This window comes from Acipenser ruthenus, chromosome 9 (assembly GCF_902713425.1).
Source record: "Acipenser ruthenus chromosome 9, fAciRut3.2 maternal haplotype, whole genome shotgun sequence".
Lineage (NCBI taxonomy): Eukaryota > Metazoa > Chordata > Actinopteri > Acipenseriformes > Acipenseridae > Acipenser > Acipenser ruthenus.
In genome coordinates this window covers 26,624,189-26,646,629 of record NC_081197.1, presented here as the reverse complement: position 1 = coordinate 26,646,629, position 22,441 = coordinate 26,624,189, and the positions used below count along the sequence as shown (strand labels likewise).

General features: G+C 41.4%; 1 protein-coding gene across 6 annotated transcripts in view; it reads left to right on the top strand.

Annotated features, from left to right (window-relative positions):
• The window catches only part of LOC117405307 (1-acyl-sn-glycerol-3-phosphate acyltransferase gamma-like), a 104,520-nt gene that overhangs the window by 37,062 nt on the left and 45,017 nt on the right, over positions 1–22,441 (top strand). The window contains exon 1 of one of the 6 annotated variants that reach the window (XM_059029764.1): positions 7,450–8,149. The exons of 3 other annotated variants lie outside the window; for them this stretch is intronic. The gene's annotated coding sequence lies outside the window, so the exon portion shown is untranslated. Of the gene's footprint in view, positions 1–7,449; positions 8,150–10,018; positions 10,154–13,856; positions 13,879–22,441 lie in introns of those variants that run through there. 2 more of the 6 variants (XM_034008261.3, XM_059029765.1) reach the window with 2 other exon arrangements.

Here is a 22,441-nt window from a genome sequence, read left to right as displayed (position 1 = left end):
GTTGAGAGAGATAAACTGGCCGACGTGATGACGTTTTGGGTGTGAGCTAAAATTATTTGCATCGAAAACTGAAATGCGCGTTTCCACTCTTTTCCTTGATTTTACTTTACAAATGTATGCGATTTTACTTATACGATGACGTATCACATCCAGCGAATAACCCAGTTTACTAAACAGCAGTCTACTGTCCATCACTTCCCACCAGTTTATTATTCACAAAAAAATAATTATTCTGAAAGTATTCTCGGGTGAAAAATCTAACCATAATATTTGACCGGTGTACTTGAATACTATACTTTTTGTATTGTAAAATTCAGTACGTTAAGCTACCTACAGCTTGATTTGTTTTACCCCATAAGAATCTTAATTAACTGATATTTTGGATATAGCCTACTATAAGGGTAGCCTACTATTTTCTCAAATTACAGGAGCATTTTCACATTTTCTTGTAATTTATCGGAAATATTAAACGTTTAATAAGCACACACTTTTCATATTATGTTTCTTTCTCCCCCCCCCACCCCCCCCCCTCCCCCCTCTTATTTTGTTCTCTTAATAAACACGGAATAAACACGAAGTTAAGCATCTGACTGATTTTTATATACAAGTTGTATATATAGAGCAATTGTTTCAGTTTGTGTAAAATCAAGAGACCTTACAAAGGGGGTTTCAAACTTTGTTTTATGTCGGCTAATGTTTGATGTCGCTATACTTCTAAATTGCGTGGATTGCGAAAGAAAAAGGGGAAAGGCAGAATGCTATACATGGTAAATGTACTGAATTTTCTTTGTAATTAATTACATTTATTACTGAATTTTATTTATATTGTTACAATAAAATATTCATTAAAATGTATGAGTTTATCAGTCATTTTTATATTAATGAATTCATGCCTAAAAGCAAGGAATTATTTGTACAGGAAAGATTGGTGTTCACGACGTGTGGCGTATAGATATTAAATAGGCTACATTATTCTGTTCAAACGAGAATTAAAGCCATTGCGCATATGGTTGCCACCTGTCCGGGTTTGACCCGGACAGTCCGGGAATTGGCTATGTGTCTGGGTGGCAGGAATTAACAAGCTCGGACGTCCTAATGTCCAGTTTACGTGAAACGCATAAGAAACACCAACATTACTTTCATATTTTCTTTGACATACCTTGTAACATGAAAGTTTGGCTTGGAATTTATTTTGGTTTAATTGGCGGTTTTGATTGGACGGCCAATAATACTTCCACCAATCAGAACGTGTCATACAGTGAGAGAACCCGCCCTCTGACAGACTGATATGAAGCGCTGGACACGGGAAAGAATGTGTCGGATGTCAAAGTGAATATGAGAATGATAGTGAGCGATGAAGCCAATTTGTTTAAAAAAAACTAAAAGCAGACCGGACATTTCCATCAATGGATTTAGAAAATCTGGAATTGATGTGAACAGAAACCGAGGCAGTGTAATAAACTGCGCCTGCTACTGTGGTACCTGTACGACTGTTCTTTTTAAGGTTAACCAGTTTTTTTGTTGTTTGTTTTTGTTAAAAAGTCTGTAATAGAATGTTGCAAATTTGCATTGGATTGTTACTGTCATACATTGTAGATGCATGTACTACTATTAAGACACCCATCGTGCTGGTATCGCAAAGTCCTTAAACTATATGTTTTGCACCTTATAAAACTGATCTGATTTTGCCAGTGCTTGCTGGTCTATAAACAAGTTCTAAATTTAAATTGTGATCATTCCACTGCGTCATGTTAGTGAACCAGAGCTAAGTTTTAAAACTTGAGTTAGCAAATTACTATCGTACTGCAGTTAGTAATCCTTTCCAATTACTGGTATCTTAAAATTAAGGGCCATATAAAAAAGATAAACAGTATACTGCAGCTACATTAGAAGGCTTTGTTCTCCCAAGTTGCTGCAGTGACATAGATGCTATAACCAGTTACTGTAAATAAGATGCTTTTTTAGCAGACAGATTTCAGTAAGTAAACATGTATTTGAATGTTTTTTTTTTAAATTGAAAGTAGAAATATAAAACGGTGTTGCATTTTTCTTTGTGAACGTGGTAGTGATGAATGCCAATTCAAAAACCGTCAAAATCTACCAAGGTAGCAAATGCGCCAAATTTAATACCATCCAAAAGTTACTGATCTGTATATTCTACTGTGCCCCAGGCATTTAAATAATGTTTTACATTAAATTGATCTGTGTGATTAAATACATAAACTTTACAGTAAAATATGGTTTACTTACGATATATAATGATAATTAAACCACATATATGCCTGTGTATGTATGTTTAAATATTTAACTGTAGCCATTTGTAACATTGAAAAACACAATTGTCTTTTTACCGACACACAACCGATAGTGTTGTTGTTTGTTTTAGTTTGTAACATGTATTAATAACGTTTGTTAATGTTTATTATTAACAAACAGCTGTAAAATGATTATGACCGTCAAAAACGGGCTCTATGGTGACTGTCTGGAAAGATTATTTGTGAAACTATAAACAGACAGCATCGTCGCTTCAGAAATGGTATTGATTTACCACGGCGCTACTCATCACCACAGCTACTTGTCTCAGGTATAGATAGCTCTAACGTACCATGATATATATATAGCTAGGCTACTGTTTCTCTTGCTTGCAAGTTCGATTGCTAGAAATATGAAGAGCATGATTATTGATCTGGTGGTATTGTTAAACTGTATTACAGTATACTGCAGTTTTGATAAACCTATGCTGACTGAGAAATATGTCCGGGTTTGATCAGTGGAAAAGGTGGCAACCCTAATTGCGCACGTGTTCGAACTGTGCACTAAACTTGACCCGTATATTGCTCCAGAACAGTTCAGCCCAATATCACCTAAACCAACAGAAAAGAGAATCGCTATCGCTCTGTATAATCTGGCTAGCTGTGCAGAATATGCAGTCTCCCAGTTGCACCTGTTACTGTTAGTCGCCATTTTTCCTCCCAGTAAGGAACTTCCTTAGGAGCTGCAGTGCACTTTAGGGTTCGCTTATATGTCTGCGTTCACGTACGCATATTTTCCTAATGCTGCGTAGATTCTGCGCAGATTTAGTGCAAAACCTGTCAAAGTTCGCCATGTGCGTGAACTCATCCGGAAAAGACGTCACCAGGTCACGCATCTCCCGAGCGCAGATAATGGGCAGATCGCGCATGTCCTGACAGGTACTGCGCTGGAGCAGCCGCGGCTCAAAACAATGGACGAGCGATGGCTGATAAAGAAGTGTGTAGGCAACCAGATACAATCCTCACTCCATGTGCTACTGCCACCTAGTCAGGGGGTGTGAATCGCCCTCGAGTCATGTCATTATCTTATGAATGATTTGTAATACAAATTTAAATGATTAGACTCTTTTTCCACACAGTTATTATACTTTTCAAATATTCAGATATTATTCTAAAGGTTTAAACATAACAAATAATAATAATAATAATAATAATAATTCACGGGGCGTGAGCTGGGTTGAAGAGTAAGGCAGAAGAAGCAGCAAGGAGCTGTTAGTAGGACAGAAGGTGGTCACTGACTGAGGGCGACGATGCCGACACATCCCAGGGGTAGAGGACCCAGCAACCGAAATGAGATAGACAAGATGATCGCTGACTGAGGGCGACGATGCCGACACATCTCAGGGGCGAAGGACCCAGCAATCGAGGACAGGATAGAAAAGAGGTCGCTGACTGAGGGCGACGATGCCGACACATCCCAGGGGCAGAGGACCCAGCAACCGAAAACACTAATGAGGGTTATGACTTGAAAAGCCGCCCCTCGAGAGGAGATTGGAGAGGTACCCAGCATCTGAGACTTCTGTAAGAGGCGCTCGTAAAACCCCTGATAGGCCGAGACGTCACGCTGCCTGGGACCTGAAATAAGGACAAAGCATTGAGGTTAGTATAGGACTCAGCACGAGTGACCACGTCCTGAAAGAGAGGCAGAATAGAACAGAGCCTTGAGTAAGGCAAGATGAGCGCAGGAGCTGCGACAGGACAGAGTTTGGCCGGGGGTCCGCTCTGACTCACATGGTGAGAACCCCCCTGAAGGTAAGGGAGGCGGATGCCTAGCCCTGAGGTCGGGGAAGTGAGACTCACTTGCCCCCCAAAGGATGGACCCCCGGCACCTCACGAAAACTCCCACACCGTGCGACAAACAAGAGACAGTACATGCCTACGCATAACATAAACAAAAGACCAGAAGGACAAACAGGACAAACAGAGGGAGATTAGTAATTTGTTAGTAGGATGCGACTATGTGTATACCTGCCGCTCAGTGGAGAGGAAAAAACCCCTTGAGGCCAATTAGGGGAAAACCTCTGGTGGCTCCGGCAGACAGGTAGCCCCCACTCCGGGCATGCTAGCGATTTTAAAATGGGCTGCAACTTTATGAAAGAATCCACTGCAGAAGAGGGCCAACTCCCCATACTCATGATTTGACTGTGATTGATGTTGGCCCCTGCAGCAGAGGGGGCTGTGCCTACAGAATGATTTGGGGGGTGGGGTAGGGGAGGCGTGCTCTGGAGGCGAGGTAGGTTGAGATCCAGTGACGAGTGATCCGAGGAGTGGGGTAGAGTAGAGGAGGGAGGCTTGCTCTGGAGGGTGGAGAGGTGGGTTGAGAACCAGTGATGAGAGATGATAGGAGCGAGAGGAATCAATTAACTGAGGGTCCTGGGGGGGGGGGGGGGGGGTAGAGGAAGGAGGCTTGCTCTGGAGGGTGGAGAGGTGGGTTGAGAACCAGTGATGAGAGATGATAGGAGCGAGAGGAATCAATTAACTGAGGGTCCTTGGGGGGGGGGGGGGGGTAGAGGAAGGAGGCTTGCTCTGGAGGGTGGAGAGGTGGGTTGAGAACCAGCGATGAGAGGTGATAGGAGTGAGAGGAATCAATGAACTGAGGGTCTAGGGGGGAGGGGGGGGTTAAGGTTTCTTGCTGGGGAGATACCTTGATGTTGAAAAGAAGGGAAGATAGGGGATTCTACTTGACAGCTAAATGAACTAACCATGCTGAAATTGATCCATCTTGGAGGTACGGCCAAATGATGATGTACATTAGAAGCAGAAGAAACTTCGAGTTCTGAGGAGACTGAAGAAGGCTGAGATGCAGAGAAATACCTTGACATTGAAAAGAATGGGCAGATAGGGGACTCTGCTTGACCGCTGAATGAAGTGACCACGCTGAAATGGATCCGTCGTGGAGGTACACAACTGAATGATGGAGTAAAATTAGAAGTAGAAGAAACTGTGGATTATGAGCTCATGAGAAGACAGAAGAGGGCTCAGATGCAGATGATCTCCATAGGTAGATCCTTGTATGGGGTGAAGTGGCATTTCCGAAGAGTAGAATGAGCAAACAGAGAATGTTCATTGATGTAGACAGGCGGGAAGGGGAGGCAGAAGGGAAGGCTCTTAAGAATCTCACGAAGGGTCAGGCGAACTGCTGGTATGGAGAAAATGGGGGGGGGGGGGGAGAGAGAGAGAGAGAGAGAGAGAATCCCTACCATGGATGATGAAAGCCAGGATCTGGTTTTGTTTGAAGGAATAGGATGAATCTGATTCTGGGCACAGAAGGCTGAACACGCTGATCAAGCTGTCGAATATGAAGCTCTCGAAGAAGGGCGAGGGATGCAGACATGAAATGCGGAGCAGATTGAAGCAGGTTACTGAGAGTAGGATTCAGTCAAATAGCAGCTGATGAAGCTGGGGAGTCTGGAGGGGGGGGGGGGGCAGCAGACGGGACCAGCTGACGGAACTTGGATACCGAAAGTAGAGGCCGAAGGGGAGCTGGAATTGAGGGTTGAGGTAGCGGCTGGAACTGAACGAACATTGTAAATTGACTGCTGGGGAAGCTCAGCACCCTTTGTGCTCCATTTTCTGGAAACAAGGGAAGAGAGGAGATGTCGACCATCCTATGTGTTAGTTAATACAGGATCGATCAGCGGTCTGCTACTATCCTGTCCGCTTGAAATGGAAAAGGTGAACTCACGTTCAGAGATTGGGTTTCACAACTCCAGTCATTCTCCTAGTAGTGGAACTCCTTAACTCATAATCAAGACGGATTTCCAGTCTCATACCACGTCTCTCACCATGCATTAATGCTGTAATATTTGAGAGGATGTGAGGACATCCGAATAGATTGCTGAGAAGGTCAAGCACCTCGTATTTTGATTAGATGGGGATTAGCATTAGCCTTGGTTGTGGAATGCTGTGGTGATCTGCATATTGGAGGAAAGCGGAAGCGTTGGAAGCTCTGGAGTAGTGCAGGTACAGATTTAAACTGTAAACTAAAGCAACTTTGCATGCTATAATAGTGAGTAGATCTGAAGAGGAAGCAGAGATCTGCTGCAGTGAGGAGCAATTAACAGAGAGGACGGGATCTGCTGAACGGTGCAGAGATCTAAAGAAGTAACGATGAAGCGCGGTCAATGATGAGCAGTGGTCTGCTGCAGAAAGAGATCTGCTGAAGCAGTGATCTGTTATTGTGAATGGTGGACTACCATTGGTAGAGTGTGGTGGTCTGCTGCAGAGCGCAGAGATCTGCTGAAGCAGTGATCTGTAATGGTGAACGGTGGACTGCCATCGGTAGTGTGGTGGTCTGCTGTAGAGCACAGAGATTTGCTGAATGCGGTGGATATTGGTCTTTGAGTGAAAAGTGATTTAGACAAAGCCAGAGATGAAGAATGCATAGAGCTGAGGCCGCTGTAGAACCTGAGAGGATAAAGAATGCGTTGCTCTGAGGCTATTGCAAAATCTATTGATTTGGTCGGGAACAGTCTGAGTGTATTGTCTAATCGCAGGGTAGGAGGACACTTGACTGAAATGATGATAGTTGTAGGACATGGTTTCCGTTTCTGACTGGCAGCTCACGTTGCTGAAATGAAAACTTGAAGGTTGAATAAAGTGCCTTGGTGAAATTTGTCGGTTTGAAGGAGAGAAGCCAGATGAGGAAGCACGAATCCGGGAACAGGAAGAGGTCACTGGGATGGAATCCTGGTGCAGGGAAGCTGGAAGTTAATGTGACGGTAGATTCGGAGCATCTCAGAAAGCCGACAAGTGCGTGGCTTCATGACCATGTCCTCGAAGGGTGGTAGGGGGGGGGGGGGGGGGGGGGCAGGTAGAGTTGAAATTGAAGAATGTCAGTTGATATAGATAGACAAAGGATGAGGCAGGAGTGGAACTCCCGAGAATAACTGCGAGAATAAATAGAAAAGCAGTAGTGTCCGAGCTTCGTAGCGATACCAAACTCGTTTAATATATAGAGAGAGAACTTGTGGTATTATACTGCCATCCAGAGGTTATGATTGGAATTAAACCATTGACTTGAGTGAAGCAGGGTAGAATCTATGAAGTCATTACGATTAAAATCCTTGTCTATGTAGAACAACATTTGCTTATTCCCTTAGATTTAAATAATAAATGTTCTAGAGATGTTAGGACAGTTAGTCATGTATATAAATAAGTAAACGCAGTACTTAGAGGTCATGATTCGGCGCGTTGAATTCGTCTCCACCAGTTGTGAAAGCGCAGCAACAGGAAGCCGGAAGACAGCAGTACTGAAGCACAGAGCACGCAGAGCCTGATGAAGCTGCCTGGTCACCATGACAACTTACCACTCCCCGCAGTCACTCAATGACGGCGTTACCGTGGTAACCGTGGTCTGTAAGGCGCCGGTGGAAAAGTTGCAGTGCAGCACTATCGTTGGAGCATGTTGTGACCAGTCAAACCACGAGCCGACACTGGTTAAAGTGGGCAGGATACGTCTTTTAAAAGGTTGAACGTAGCTAATGGAGGTCCAGGGCAGGATCTTCCGATGGAACGGTAACTGTGCTGGCTCTGTTGGAGCAGGGGAGGGGCGTCTGATTGCAGGCGAGGAGTAAAGAGAGATTCCGCAGCCAAAGCTTAATGGTGGATTTAATAGATTTAAAGTAGGGCAATCGCTGACAACGTGAATGTCGATGTCTTGTCGAAGGAGCTTGAAAGTTTAGCAGAGGACCAATCTTTCTGAAAAAGTTGCAGACAGGTTGAGTAATGACGCTGCGCTTGAACGGCGCTGTTGCTGGATGGAACAGGAAACACAAACGTTGGAGCTCTTGAAGCCGAAAAGAGACGCTGTCTGAAAAGAAGGATCACCTGAGCAGGTAGGAAAATGATTGATAATATATCTTGGCAGCGCTGTGCAGAGAAATGACCTGCAGAGCGAGGCAACGAAGTTTAGATATTTAGCGGTGGAGCACGAAACGACGGCGTCTGAGCGTTTGCTACAAAAACGAAACACTAGACAGAAAAGGTGCAGGTGATCAGGGCTTAAATAGAAAATAGATGCTAATTAACAGGAAATTAGAAAATTGGGAGATTGAAAGATTGGAAGCACCCAGCTCCACGCCCCCTGAACCACGCAAGCTAACATTAATAATAATAATAATAATAATAATAATAATAATAATGTTAAACGGTGAAATGAACCTAAAACTGCTCTGTTGTTTTCAGCAGGTGTAACTGGTTATTGATGAAAGGCTATCAGGGACAGGGAATAACCTACTTTGAATTAAGGAGAATAAATTAGCTTTAGTAACGGGTAATTGAAGTGAGATAAGTGACCATATGTTACAAGTATTTGAACTATTTTTGTCCCAGATCAAAATACAGTGCTGTCTAACAACCCCTTTGTGAGAGGGCGGGGGGAATCTTGACCGTTATAATACTCATTAATTTGTCTCACATCACAAAACATACGTTTATATTATCTCTTTATAGCAGGGACTGTTTCTACTATACATTTTCTGATCATGCTGTAAATTATGAAGCTGGTGGAGCACAGAGGGAACTTCAATTGCATCCACTTCTGCGATTAGAATTTCTCTCAACACCTCCTCCACTTTGGTTCTGCTCAGGACTGTTCATCTACCAAAGCTGGCCACGCTCCGCCTGCACAGACCGTGACGTCTAGCCGGCAAAAAAGTGTCGTGAACTCACCCTATGCGACTAAAATTGTTTCCATTTAAACATATTTTCTGAAAATATCGACTTTCCTAAAACCCTAAGGTCTAGGGTTTTTTAAATTTCAAATAAATGTACACGTTTTTGCGAATTAAACCCATTTCCATTGAGCTTGTCGCATTTTTTTTAAATCCGTAAACTTTTAGCGAATAAATCCACTGCAATTGAAACATAGCCAGTGAGAGGAAAGCCGCCAGTTTTCATTAAGGAATGTAGAGCTACAAAATATTTGACCTCGATTTAATCCAGCCCATGGTTAAACGAGGCTAATTACAGCTTTACAGACAGGTAGAGAGAACGTAAATACATGTAAAAATCTACCAACCCTATATTAATAAGTAACAGTTGCTACCAAATGCTAAGCAGTAGCGCGCTGCCTTTAAAACTGTAACTTTGTTTCCCAATGCGTCTACACAACCAATATACTAAAGGCGGAACTTTCCCGATTAGCATGGGTGGGTGTCTGTAACATGTTTTCAAGTCTGATCTGTGTTAAGTTAGAGACCAGCACAATTTATAATGTGTGAATAGACCTATTAAACGTGTCGAATAGAATGAAAGCATTTTAGTGCCGAAGATTAATATATTTTATTTGTATTTATTTTAAAAAGACATCCAAGGACAGTACATCTGATTTGCGACGTAGTCAATACGTTGTCTTGTTGCTTTGAATCTTACATAATATTTTTAGACTTTGCGCCGCTGTGTCTTACTCCTTATGAAACTCACTTGGTCTGTGTATATTTTGATGGTGAAATGCACACAAAATGACGAATTTGTATATATTTAAATATTGCCCGAAGTTGCCCCCCCCCCCCCCCCCCCCTTTTTCATTTTCAGCACCCCTGGTTTGAAATTCGTTCCCGTGTCTCTGCTCATTATCATAATGTATTATTGTTGCCAATCATTTTACTGTGCACCTCCCAGCACTAAAGTCACAAGAAAGACGTACTTTTGTTAATGACGGGCAAACCTAGGAGGGACACTAGTGTTAGACTGAGCTCAGTATGACCGCGCCTCCAGGAATTTTCAATCACACGTGTTCTGTCTGTGAGCTCCATGCTAACTCAAAAACGTTTAGAGAGAAAGAAGGAAGAGCTGTCTAAAGCAGCAGCGAAGTGTTCTAGGATTTACCTAATGTTCAGGTAAGAAATGGGCGCACAACAGTTCGTCCCTGACAATAATAATAATAATAATAATAATAATAATAATAATAATAATAATAATAATAATAATAATAATAATAATAATAATAATAATGTGAACTTACTTCAGGTACCGCGGAAATTGGTTGTGCCTTCATATGTTAAGTTACTTGTACAGTTTGCATTCCACTGTGTTTGGATCATTTAGGCATTTCATATCAAACAGCAGAGGGTTTTCAGGCCATTTCTTTAGCAGCTGCCATTTAATTTGTTTTCGATGCTTCGCTGTCAGCTATTTCACATACACGTGAATATCATTCAAATAATTTAGACCTATGTTTAAATTTCCTTTTTTAATTAACAGGTTAGTTAAAAAAACGAAACATAAAAAGTATACCACATTACACATAATCACATATTATATGATCATATATGGGAGATCTGATACTATGCTTAAAATTGCAATACTTTAAAATGCAACGGTGCAATACACATTCTGACTCCTTCCATGTCTTCAGTGTATATAGATTGCTCATTTATATAGACATTTCAATGACCGGTGTAATTCGGTGTTATTCCCCCCAAAACCTCAACGCTAAAAATGAATACATAAATAAGTAGATAATTATTAGTTTTCCTCAAATCCTTACACCAAAAAAAATAAAAACCGTAAAAAAGCAAGTAGCTATGTATGACATGGTTCAAGTAGCAGCTCCCTGCGTTATGAAACGACTAGGAGAGATAACATAATAGTGAACGAAACACGATATAGAGAAGTGGATCGATTTCTACTTTATTTTTGTGTAATACCTTCTCACTACCTTAGGCTACGTAGTTCTGCTTTTTAACTAGTAAAACATGTTTGTTCATGAAAGGGGTTAGAATGAGTATGCTTTAAAACAGCATAGCTGTTCATCATTGTGATGCAGAGCACTCTCCATTGCCTGACGAAGTTTCTATTTAGAGTTTTTTTTTTTTTTTTTCTCAAAGCCGCATTGTTTGTAGAGGTTACAGCAGTTCGCAAACTACAGTTGCGCAGACACACTGCAGACCGAACAACTCATTTGGCCACTATCGTTATTACACTCAAGCCGTGGGTAAATTTTCAGCCAGTTTGCCTGAAAATCTTTCTTTAACTTTCCCTTCACTGACATTGCTTATTTGTGCTGTTGTATCACTAAGGCTGTATTTCTTTCATGGTTAGCATGGATTTCACGATTTCCATGAATTGGAACCAGTGCCGTGTAATAATATCCAATTCTCCATGAAAATCTCAGTTTCTGAAAATTACTATTTTTAGCATTAAAAAAATGCATTAATTTAAACATTCACTTCACCAGTGGATAACTTGTTATATGAAATCCACTTACCCTAAATTATGAAACACATGGCATAGAGGGTTTTAAAAAAGCTTTAATTACAGGACACAGACAAGCGCTATATTTAGCTCTTGTTAACAGGGTGACAGACTTTAGTAAAAAATACCCTGAATATTTATTTTTAGCCAAATTACCCTTTGTATTTTTTCATTATGAAAGTTTGATTTAAAGTGGATATTTTTATACCATTTAATTTTTACAGTAGAAAAGTAACCTATTTTATTTTTGCAACAATTAGTACGTGAATCACGCAGAAAACAGTTTTTTGTTTGTTTAAATTAACATTTTATCAACACAATAGTCTCTCTATTTATTTTTTGTTGTTTTATGAATATGAAATTGCCTTGGTGCCCATGGATTGGATTTATATTTTGCCTTTCTGCCCCCTAGAATTGCCTTGGTGCCCCTGGATTTTCACACCCAATGAAGGCAACATTGCCTTGCCCTTCATGACCTTAACTTCATGCCCTGGAGCAGCATGCATTTGTCAGCCTGTTGTGCAGAGGCAAGATCCTTGATCTCCTCACAGGAGTCTCCACTAATCATATAACCGATATCGCCACATGTAACGAACAGGGTCTTGGTAAACAATTGTTTAACAGTGAACATTGCATGTAATATATCAATTATGAGAAAGCAGATCAACAGAAACACGTATGACATATTGCAACTATATCTTTACTAAACACTATATAGTATTTATATCAAACAAATGTTATTATCTTAAAGCCTAGTGATTGTAAATGTCAGAAAGGTATTCTTGGTTTACTTGGCAGACACCTTTATCAAGGAGGCTTACAGGTGTACATGTACAGTAGTTGTTTCAACCCTTTCCACACATTACTAGTAAAAAGCCTGAACATAAGGGAACATCACAACTTTAAAAGTTGCCCAGATGTTGTCAAATCGTTTAAGATTTAACACAAGGCTAATTTCCATATCAGAGTACAATTCCCACATAAGACTGCCACTGACCTACTGTAGCAGATTTCCCCCTATACATCCTGCAACTGTATCATGAAGCAAAATATCTGAACATTTGCTCGCGAACCCAGAAAGGCCCGGGCTGCCTCCTCCCAATCAACAAAGAATACAGTCTAGAGATCAGGTGTTCAATGTCTTTTTTGAGACAATTCCACTTCTGTTTAACCCTTTCAGGACCAAGCATTTTTCAGTGGGATGCTCCCCCAGGACCAAGAGTTTTTTGGCTGTAGTCGACTCTTCCTATAAAAATTAACAAAAAAAATCTATAATCTTACAGTAGCACCTTGGAAATGGTGTCCTTTTTTCAGAAACTCTGGGGAACATTATAAAGTACTTCAGAAACCATATACACTTTTTTGCTTTTTTCCCCCCCCCAACACAACTTTTTTTTTTTTTTTAAGTATCTATTATGTATTCTGCTTAGAGATACATGTATAAAAACTATCAGGAAGTGAACATCCGTCCCTCCCCTATGCAATGATGTGCGATTCAAGCCAGTATTGCAAAGTACGGTGGCCCTGTAAGTCATCAAAACCAAGTGTTTTTTTTGTAGTGTTTAAATGATCTCGGTCTAGAAGCCCACTTCAGTATGATAATGTTAACACGATCCCAGTCCTTGAAGGGTTGAGATGTCTGGAAATTTGAGGAAAATAGATTTGTTTCTTACAAAATGAACCAAATGAGTATAAGGAAAAAAATGCAGATAATTGGAATTCAGACCTGTTTCTCTCCATTTAAAGAAGGTTTTTATCCCTATTTGGAGGGAGTAAGAGTGAGTTGAAACAATTTGGAGATAATGCTGAATTTTAAGAGTGCGCCTGCAATAGGGTTATTAATTGAGGTGATTGTCGGTAAAAGCTGGAGATGTTTTAAGGTGTTGCATTAGAGATTTGGGGGTCTGAAGTCCAGCCAGACTTTCCAAAAAAACTTCTAATTAGACTTTTTCAGTATTTTAAAATGGTATTGGAAGAGTGAAACAAATACATACATACAATTTTTTTTAAATCACTGGAACATTTTAACATAATTATAAATTAACACTTCAGGTACAAAGTAGCTGTTTCTGGGTGATGGTTAAATGAAATCTGAACATATGGTGCACTGGTCGGATGATGTGCACACACCCATTCTTACAGTGTTTGTTTCAGGACTGTGAGTGGAGCGCTATCGCTTTACTACACAGGATTACTTGTTATGAGCCCTGGAGTCAGTTTGCAGAATGAGACGGGAGACTGATTGGGCAAGACTCCAAAGTTCACTGATTTGTTGAAGAACTAGCACCACAGTGCTATAGTTCAGTACGGAAACGTAACACAGAAGACCAGGTGTATTGCATTCATATGAACCAGGAGTTTCCACAAGGTTTGTGCTGCTTTTATTTAGATTAATTCATTACTTATTTTCAGTGTTAAGTACAAATCAAGTCGACCCATCCCTTCTTGCTTTAGGTTATTCTAGAGTTTTTTCTATCATTTTCAAAGTATATATACAGAGATGTGTTGTCTGCCAATTCTAGATACAAGCTAATTGTAACAGCTTAATTATTTGCTAATTGGTTTTAAACTTTTCTGAAACCTTTTTCTGCTTTATTATTTGTTTTTGTTTGCAGTTAATGTTCTATACATTTTCTAAAGTTTATTGAGCATTTTTTAAATTATTGAAAGTGAGCAGATTTTTTTTTTTCTGTGTATCTTTAAACCTCTTTTAAAATAATAAATCTTAAACCAATTTCATACTTTAAAAGTTCAATAAAAGTGCATCCATTTTAAGTGATTCATTCATTTTCCATAATAGTAATGTGAAGTAAGATGTGTTTAAACCAGTCTGTTCTGCAAGTGCGTTTATCAGGTCTTGCAGTTGTAAATTATAATGTTTGGCTTACCACTGTGCATGCTATATAATAATAGATACTACAATATTTAAAAAATAAATAAAACCAAATAAAGCTGTAGCTTGCAATTCAAGCAAATTAAAGACAATTTAGGTTTTCACTACTGTAGGTGCTTTTGTTTTGTACTCGTTTTAGGATTATACATGTTTTAGTCAAGTTTTTTTGTCAAGATATTCGAGGAGGAATACAAAAGGCCCTAACCTGTTGAGTATTGTGCTGAACTGGCCCCACTCAGATTGGTCTTGGTTGTTTTGGAAATTGGAAAGATTAACAGTGGTAGTTTTGGTGTTTCGCTCGTTTCATCATGTAAGCTACTGTGCTTTGAAACGTAGCCTGCAGCAAAATTGTTAATAAAATACCACAGTAGAGCTCTACGCTAACTTTTTTCTTAGGCACTTGTGTGCGCCCAAGTATATATATATATATATATATATATATATATATATATATATATATATATATATATATATATATATATGCACACTGAAAAATGTAGGTGCACCTATTTAAAAAAAAAAAATACATACACAGTTTTGCAAAAAGAAGTATTACCAACTTTTATTTGCTGTTAAACATCTGTACATCTCTTTACGTACAGTACATTCAATGTGAAAGTAACGAGATTCACGCAGGATTCTGCATTACTGTAGAGTGATCTGCGAGTGGAGATTGGAATGGTCTGTGAAGGTGAGACGGTAGCATGAATCTTGAGTACGCATTAACACTGAGTATGGTTGAGCATTCTTCAGAGTCTCTTTGGCTGTCCTCTTTTCTCTTCATCTTTTTAAAACCATTGCATACCTGCATGCTTGCACATCTATGCTCCAGTTCAAAATAAATAAACTCAACTTGATTTGTCCTTACAGTTACAGGAAACAATGTATTTTGAAAGGCTAAGGGTTTCATCTTTCATTCTCAAAAGGTTTAGTAGACCCATGATGAGAATTATTATTCTGATTAAATATGATCAGAACAGACAGGCGATTTTATAGAACCGTGCAACTGTAATTAAAAAAATAAAATGATAATAAAATAAATACTTTAACCAAGTATTTATCAGTGGTACCGTTAATTGTTCGTTCAAGGTTAATGTGATCGAGTCATGGATAATGCAATAAAATGAAATATTGCAAAATTACTTTTAAACATTCAGAATTGCTGTTCAAATGCTCATACCTTGCCAGTTATATGTATGAATAGAACACTAATGTAACACAATTTTGGTTCCTGGGTAGTAAGTGTTATTTCCTAATTGCTTATGTCTCAAAAAGTATAGAAAATGGCTATTATTCCCCACAAACTTTGCTTTTGTGACCAGGACAGTGATATTTTGAAATTTACCTATTTCCAATGAGAAAACGGGCGAATTTGTGTCTTTTCGTTCACATAAAGTCAGAAAAAAACAACATATGAATCCAAATTAACATGTATTTATACTAAAGTAATACAAAAATGACTACAAAAGATTTAGAAGTGAGTAGTTTTTTGAGATTTACGATTATACTGTAAATCACTTTCACGAATCAGCCCCCAAATGTAGTCTCCCATCATGTTCTCGTTATACTGTCCTTGGTAGCGGCGTTCAAAGTCCAGTATATCCTGGTGGAAGCGCTCGCCTTGCTCCTCTGAGTACGCTCCCATGTTCTCCTTGAATTTATCAAGATGAGCATCAAGGATATGGACTTTGAGGGACATCCTACAGGCCATTGTGCCGTAGTTCTTCACCAGAGTCTCAACCAGCTCCACATAGTTTTCGGCCTTGTGATTGCCCAGGAAGCCCCGAACCACTGCGACAAAGTTGTTCCAAGCCGCTTTCTCCTTACTAGTGAGCTTCTTGGGGAATTCATTGCACTCCAGGATCTTCTTTATCTGTGGTCCGACGAAGACACCGGCTTTGACCTTTGCCTCAGACAGCTTAGGGAAGAAGTCTTGAAGGTACTTGAAGGCTGCCGACTCCTTATCTAGAGCTCTGACAAATTGTTTCATAAGGCCCAATTTGATGTGCAGTGGTGGCATCAGCACCTTCCGGGGCTCCACCAGTGGCTCCCACTTGACGTTGTTCCTCCCCACAGAGAACTCGGTCCGCTGTGGCCAGTCCCGCCTGTGGTAGTGTGCCTTGGTGTCCCTGCTGTCCCAAAGGCAAAGATAGCAGGGAAACTTGGTAAAACCGCCTTGGAGACCCATCAGGAATGCCACCATTTTGAAGTCTCAAAATGTGTCTGCCAGATGCTTGCAGCCTCTTGATGCCATCTCAGAAAAATGCAGATATGTATCCACTTAGGCAGCTGGAACTAAACTGAACTGGTGGGCTTAAGGCCCCTGTATTTATACTACTATTTATATTACTGTAAAGTTCTAGAAAGTTCTAGAAGTTACTCCAAGTTTACTCAGCACTGAATCTATCTGGAATGTTCTAGAAAATAGGTAAATTTCAAAATATCACTGTCCTGGTCACAAAAGCAAAGTTTGTGGGGAATAATAGCCATTTTCTATACTTTTGAGGCATAAGCAATTAGGAAATAACACTTACTACCCAAGAACCAAAAAAAAAAAAAAAATTGTTACACGGTGTAATGGGTGTACCAACCTTCAATAGAAATGGTAGCAGCCAAGCATCGCAAGTTTTGCCTTTGTGATTTAGAATAGCCTTCTGGGTAAATGTTTTTAGAAATATAATTCCAAATTAATGTAAATTTGTTTTCCATTGTATCGGATACATTTTTAAATGATACCAGAGAAAACGTAAATATATTAGGACGATTTATCGGTCCATATCACAGTACAGACCTATGGTAAAACACAGTACATACACGCTTTCCTACGAATAATAATACTATTAATATTAGTAATAATAATAATACTGCCTTTGCAAAACAATTTTACAAAGGTGTACTTAAGGGTTACTTAGTGTGAAGAAAACGCTACGCTTCAATGTAAAACATTTGCTGTCAACGTATAGTTGCTTTTTTATTTAAAAAAATGTAACTACCTCTTTTGTACACTTTACCATTCGTTAACACCAGCTGTCTGTATTAATATGAAACGAATTATTACATGTGGAGTAAAATGTAACTTTAAAAAACACTTTCTCATCCAAAAAAAATAGGTAGCAGTTTTTTTTATGAGCATCCTCGGTCTTAAGGAAAAAAAAATTAATATCTGGGCATGCGCAGTGTAGGTTGAAAATAGTCTGGACATGCGCAGTATGCAAAGTAGGACAATTTGATAGGTACCAAAAGCTGACGTGACACCTATACCAAACATCAATATGCCAAAAGTGATAAACAACCCACATCTTGTTTTGTTGTTGTGGCAGGTACACTTCACTTAGTAACACGCCACAGTGACGGATCCGATTTTTTATTTTTTTTTGCTTGCTTGGCTTGAGTTTAAATGATTTCGCACCCTGTAGCGTTAATCTTGTATACAAATACTTTACTGTACACTTTGCAATCAAGCGATCTGTGGTAAGTACTGTCTGTATACACATCATGTGAAGACATTTTGATGTTAACAAAAAGCCCCCTGAAAGAAAACAGATGGAGGAAGACGAATTACAGGTGCACTCCACTTACTGTTATAAATGTTCAGATTTATTGTGTTTTACATTAGTGATATGTGATATTACAAATAATCGCTGTATTAGTTTTACTAATTACACATTTATGCACTATAGCACTGTTGTTTGTTACATCCCGCGGTGGCCTTGTGCTCTGCATGAAGCCGGCGGCTTGAGTCACCCCTTCCCAGGGATCAAGCAACGTAAGTCGGCTGACTTTGTGCTCTTCTCCCCCCAGCTGCAATAGTTCCAGCTGTAGTTATTTTATTACTTTAAGACTTTATTATTTTATTATTTTAAGACTTTTCTGTATTCACAGAGACTACACGCAGTCTTGTCTGCATTGCGTGCTACGGCACACGTGTAGTGAGAGCAGCTGCTCGGCTCAGCCGTGCTGCACAAGACCACGAGGCTGCTTCGGGAATTAATCCCACAGTATCTCGATGCCGTTTTGATGACAGCTTTTGCATCTCCATTACGAGGGCTGTTAGTTTACTAACAAGCAAGCCAGTCTCGTGTGGGTACTGACTGAGTGATTTTGCCAGTAGCTTGCACAGGTGGGCATCCCTGTACATTGCTACCCGCGGTAACTGCGAACAGTAGACCCATACACAGGTACCGAGGTCACCGACCCGCTCCGTTCCCAAACCGGTACCATACTGAACTGGGATCAAGGTTACCGCACCGGTACGGTGCCACTGTAAACCATACAGTACTGTACCGACCTGGTGCTGCAGGCACCGAACAGCTACCGAACCGACCAATACCATCCCGGTTACGTACGTTTTTATCAGCTGAGGTAGCTACTGTACATTTTTACTGTACATTGCTTTCTATTTGCATAATGCCTGGGTTTTATCCCGGTGAGGCATGCAAGGGCAGCCTACCTGTGGAGGACAAGCACGGCAGGTGCTGTTCCTGCCTGGTGCCAGAGTACGCAAAGGAGGCACTGGTGAACCAGTTTCTGCGAGTTTTGTGTGCATTTCTCCAAACGTACGCCGGGGAAACGTCTCCCACAGCTCTACAGAGCGCTCTGCCCCATCACCCTCTGCTCTGTGCCAAGGGAGAGCGGACGACACGCACGGGAAAGCCCACGTAGGAAGCCGTCTTGGTGGTCTTCCTCATCTTCTGCCTCTCCTCCTCCCGGGAGGAAGAAGAGGAATCACTGGTCTAAGTGATCAGCAGATCGGAGCAAATGGAGACGCTCTTGGCAGTAGTTTCACACAAAGGAACTGTCCTCACAGAGTTGCTGCATGAACGCTCGGCACCACCTGCCCCGCCTGTCCCTTTGGGGTCCCAGGGGGCTACGAGTCAGACAGCACATCCCCAGCAGATCTTCTGCCATTGATTTAAGAGGGCCACTGCAGTGTGTTTTGTTAGTCTGTACGGGGCCTTGTGGCACGCCAGGAGCCTGCGGTTTTTTATTAACAAGTAATAAAACATTTTCTCAAAAAGATAGGTGTCAGAATTATTGGCACCCCTAAAGATTCTTATAAATAAAATTAAATCTGCATTAACATTCTACTTCTTTAAGTTCATCTCACTTAAGGAACTGTATTGTGGCCTTCCATGGCTTCCTGTTTCAGTGGGGTATAAAAATGAGGTAACATGCATATGAAATCCATTTTTCATCCATCACCATGGGGAAAGGCAAAGAACTCACAAATGAAAAGAGACAAATGGTTGATGACCTTCATAAATCAGGCAATGGGTACAAAACAACAGCTAAGAAACGAAATATACCACTTACCACTATTAGGGCAATAATTAAGTAGTTCAAAACCACTTGTACAGTGGTAAACTTGCCTAGTAGAGGACGCAAGTGTATCTTGTCCCCACGCACAGTGAGGTAGATGGTTCGGGAGGCAAAGGGAAATCCAAGGGCCACAGTTGGAGAATTACAGAACGTGGTTGCATCTTGGGTTGCACAATTAGATGCCACCTCCATACCAGTAGGCTATTTGGAAGGGTTGCCAGAAAAAAGCCTTTATTGAGAGCAACCAACAAACATAAGCGCCTGGAGTTTGTTAAACGGCGGTGGGTTTGGTGTCGAAAGAAGGATGCGTGTGCAGAAAAGAACCTCATACCTACTGTAAAATATGGTGGTGGATCTTTGATGTTATGGGGTTATTTTGCTTCCACTGGTCCTGGAGCCAAAAACCTGGTTGCCTCTGCCAGGAGGCTGAAACTTGGCTGCAAATGGATCTTCCAGCAAGACAATGACCTCAAGCACACATCAAAATCCACAAAGAAATGGTTAATTGACCACAAAATCAGCATTTTGCAATGGCCATCTTAGTCTCCGGACTTGAACCCCATTGAAAACCTGTGGTTTCAATTGAAGAGGGCAATCCATAAGCGCAGACCAAAGGATATCAAGGATCTGGAACGATTCTGTATGGAGGAATGGTCTAAGATCCCACCCAATGTGTTCTCCAATCTCATTAAACATTATAGAAAAAGACTCAGTGCTGTTATCCTTGCAAGGGGAGGTTGCACAAAGTACTGAAAACAAGGGTGCCAATAATTGTGATAAATTTCTAATTTGAGAAATGTGTAATTTTGGTTGATTCCATTGAATCATTAAAAGTCAAATGTATTCCACATGTTGGAAAATTACAATATAGTTGAGTACTGGTATTATTTATTTCTCTATTATCTTTTTTGCTCATCTTTATCAAGGGTGCCAATAATTTTGGAGGTGACTGTGTGTGTGTGTGTGTGTGTGTGTGTGTGTGTGTGTGTGTGTGTATATATATATATAATTATTATTTTGTACAGTGTCTGTTACTGTATTATTTGTATGGTAGAAACTGCCTGTGTGTCGCTTTCTCCGCTGTTTTTCTTTTCCAGGTGCACTACGTGAGTTGCTGTTTTTTTATCTCGCAGCATTTTCTGGAACCAGATTGTGCTTGCTGACTTGCGCTCCTGTACGATCAGCCTTCCGATTGGAGAGCTTGTCTCTGTTCATACCGCACCGGTGGGCAGCTTTTTAGCACCACACTGTGAAGGCTTTTTAGCTCAAGCGAGCACACACAGGCTGTGCTGCAGTACCCCTGTTGTTGTTACCAGTGGTCTGTGTAGTTGCTTCCAGCCCCATCTGATACCACTGTGGTTGCCCGTGCAACATACCAAGCCAGCTGCACCAGCAGCACCGGACCGTGCGTTGTTCACTGGTACCGTCCATGCACCGCACCGGGTCGCAGCAGCCTCGGTACCGCACCGAGCCGCACCAGCACCGACCGGTTCCGCAACGGCCCGTGCAGTGTTCACCGGTACCGTCCATGCACCGCACTGGGTCGCAGCAGCCTCGGTACCGCACCGAGCCGCACCAGCACCGACCGGTTCCACAACGGCCCGTGCAGTGTTCACCGGTACCACCCGTGCACCGCACCGGGTCACAGCAGCCTCAGTACCGCACGCGCCGCGGCCCCGTGCACAGCACTTAGTAGCGGTAGATCCAGGTCCAGTGCATTGCACTGTGTCCTGTGACAGTACCCTGTTGGTCTCCCTGTCATTGCAGCTGTACCATAAGCCTGCACTGATAGCTGTAGGCATCCTATATATAAAAAAAAAACCTGCTGGTCTGCCTGTCATTGCAGCTGTACTAATCAGCCTGCACTGATCGCTGTAGGTACCCAAAAAAAAAAAAAACCTGACCTGTTGGTCTGCCTGTCATTGCAGCTGTATTATCAGCCTGCACTTATAGTGTTGGGTAAAAAAAATAAATAAATAAAATGACCTGTTGGTCTGCCTGTCATTGCAGCTGTACTAATTAGGTATTAGGTGGGTACTACTACTACAAAAAATAAATAAATAAATAATATTACTGCATTACCACCAAGCCAGTTTTATGGTGCCAGAGGACTGGCGTACACTTTGTTTGTCCTGCCTGGGGATTGAGCATGCGTCTCAAGCCATGAAGGATCGCTCTTTTTGAGAGTTCTGCTCTGCCCTCACAAGGTTCAAAGGACGCACTCTTCCTCTGTGAAGCAGAGAGGCTGTCCGCACCCTGCACACGCCTTTGCTTCGCGCAGGTGGCGTTCCAAGGGTAGGAGCTCCTCTTCGTCATCTCGTCCTCTTCCTCTTCACCCCCGCGCAAGAGAAAGGAGGAGAAGCCTTCTCAGGTCCCGCCCTCCTGAAGGTTTCAAATATTAGATGTGACAGAATGTGGCAGGCGATCTCTGCGCAGCAGTCTTTGTTGACTAGCCTGTTAGATACGCACACTGCTCCATCTGCCCCCTCTACTCCGGTTCCACTGAATGAACAGCAGGTTGAGGATGACTGTATCTCTTGCAGCATCAGAGGAGCCTAATGAGGACATGGAGCAGGAACTGGAACTCGGGCCTCAGACTGAGGACACCAAGTCAGAAACTTTTTCAGTTCCCCTTCCCTTTTCCGGGGAACTCACAGCCCTGTTAAAGCGTGCCACCACAGCGCTATGGGTGCCCTGGCCTGAGCAGAGTCCACCCTCG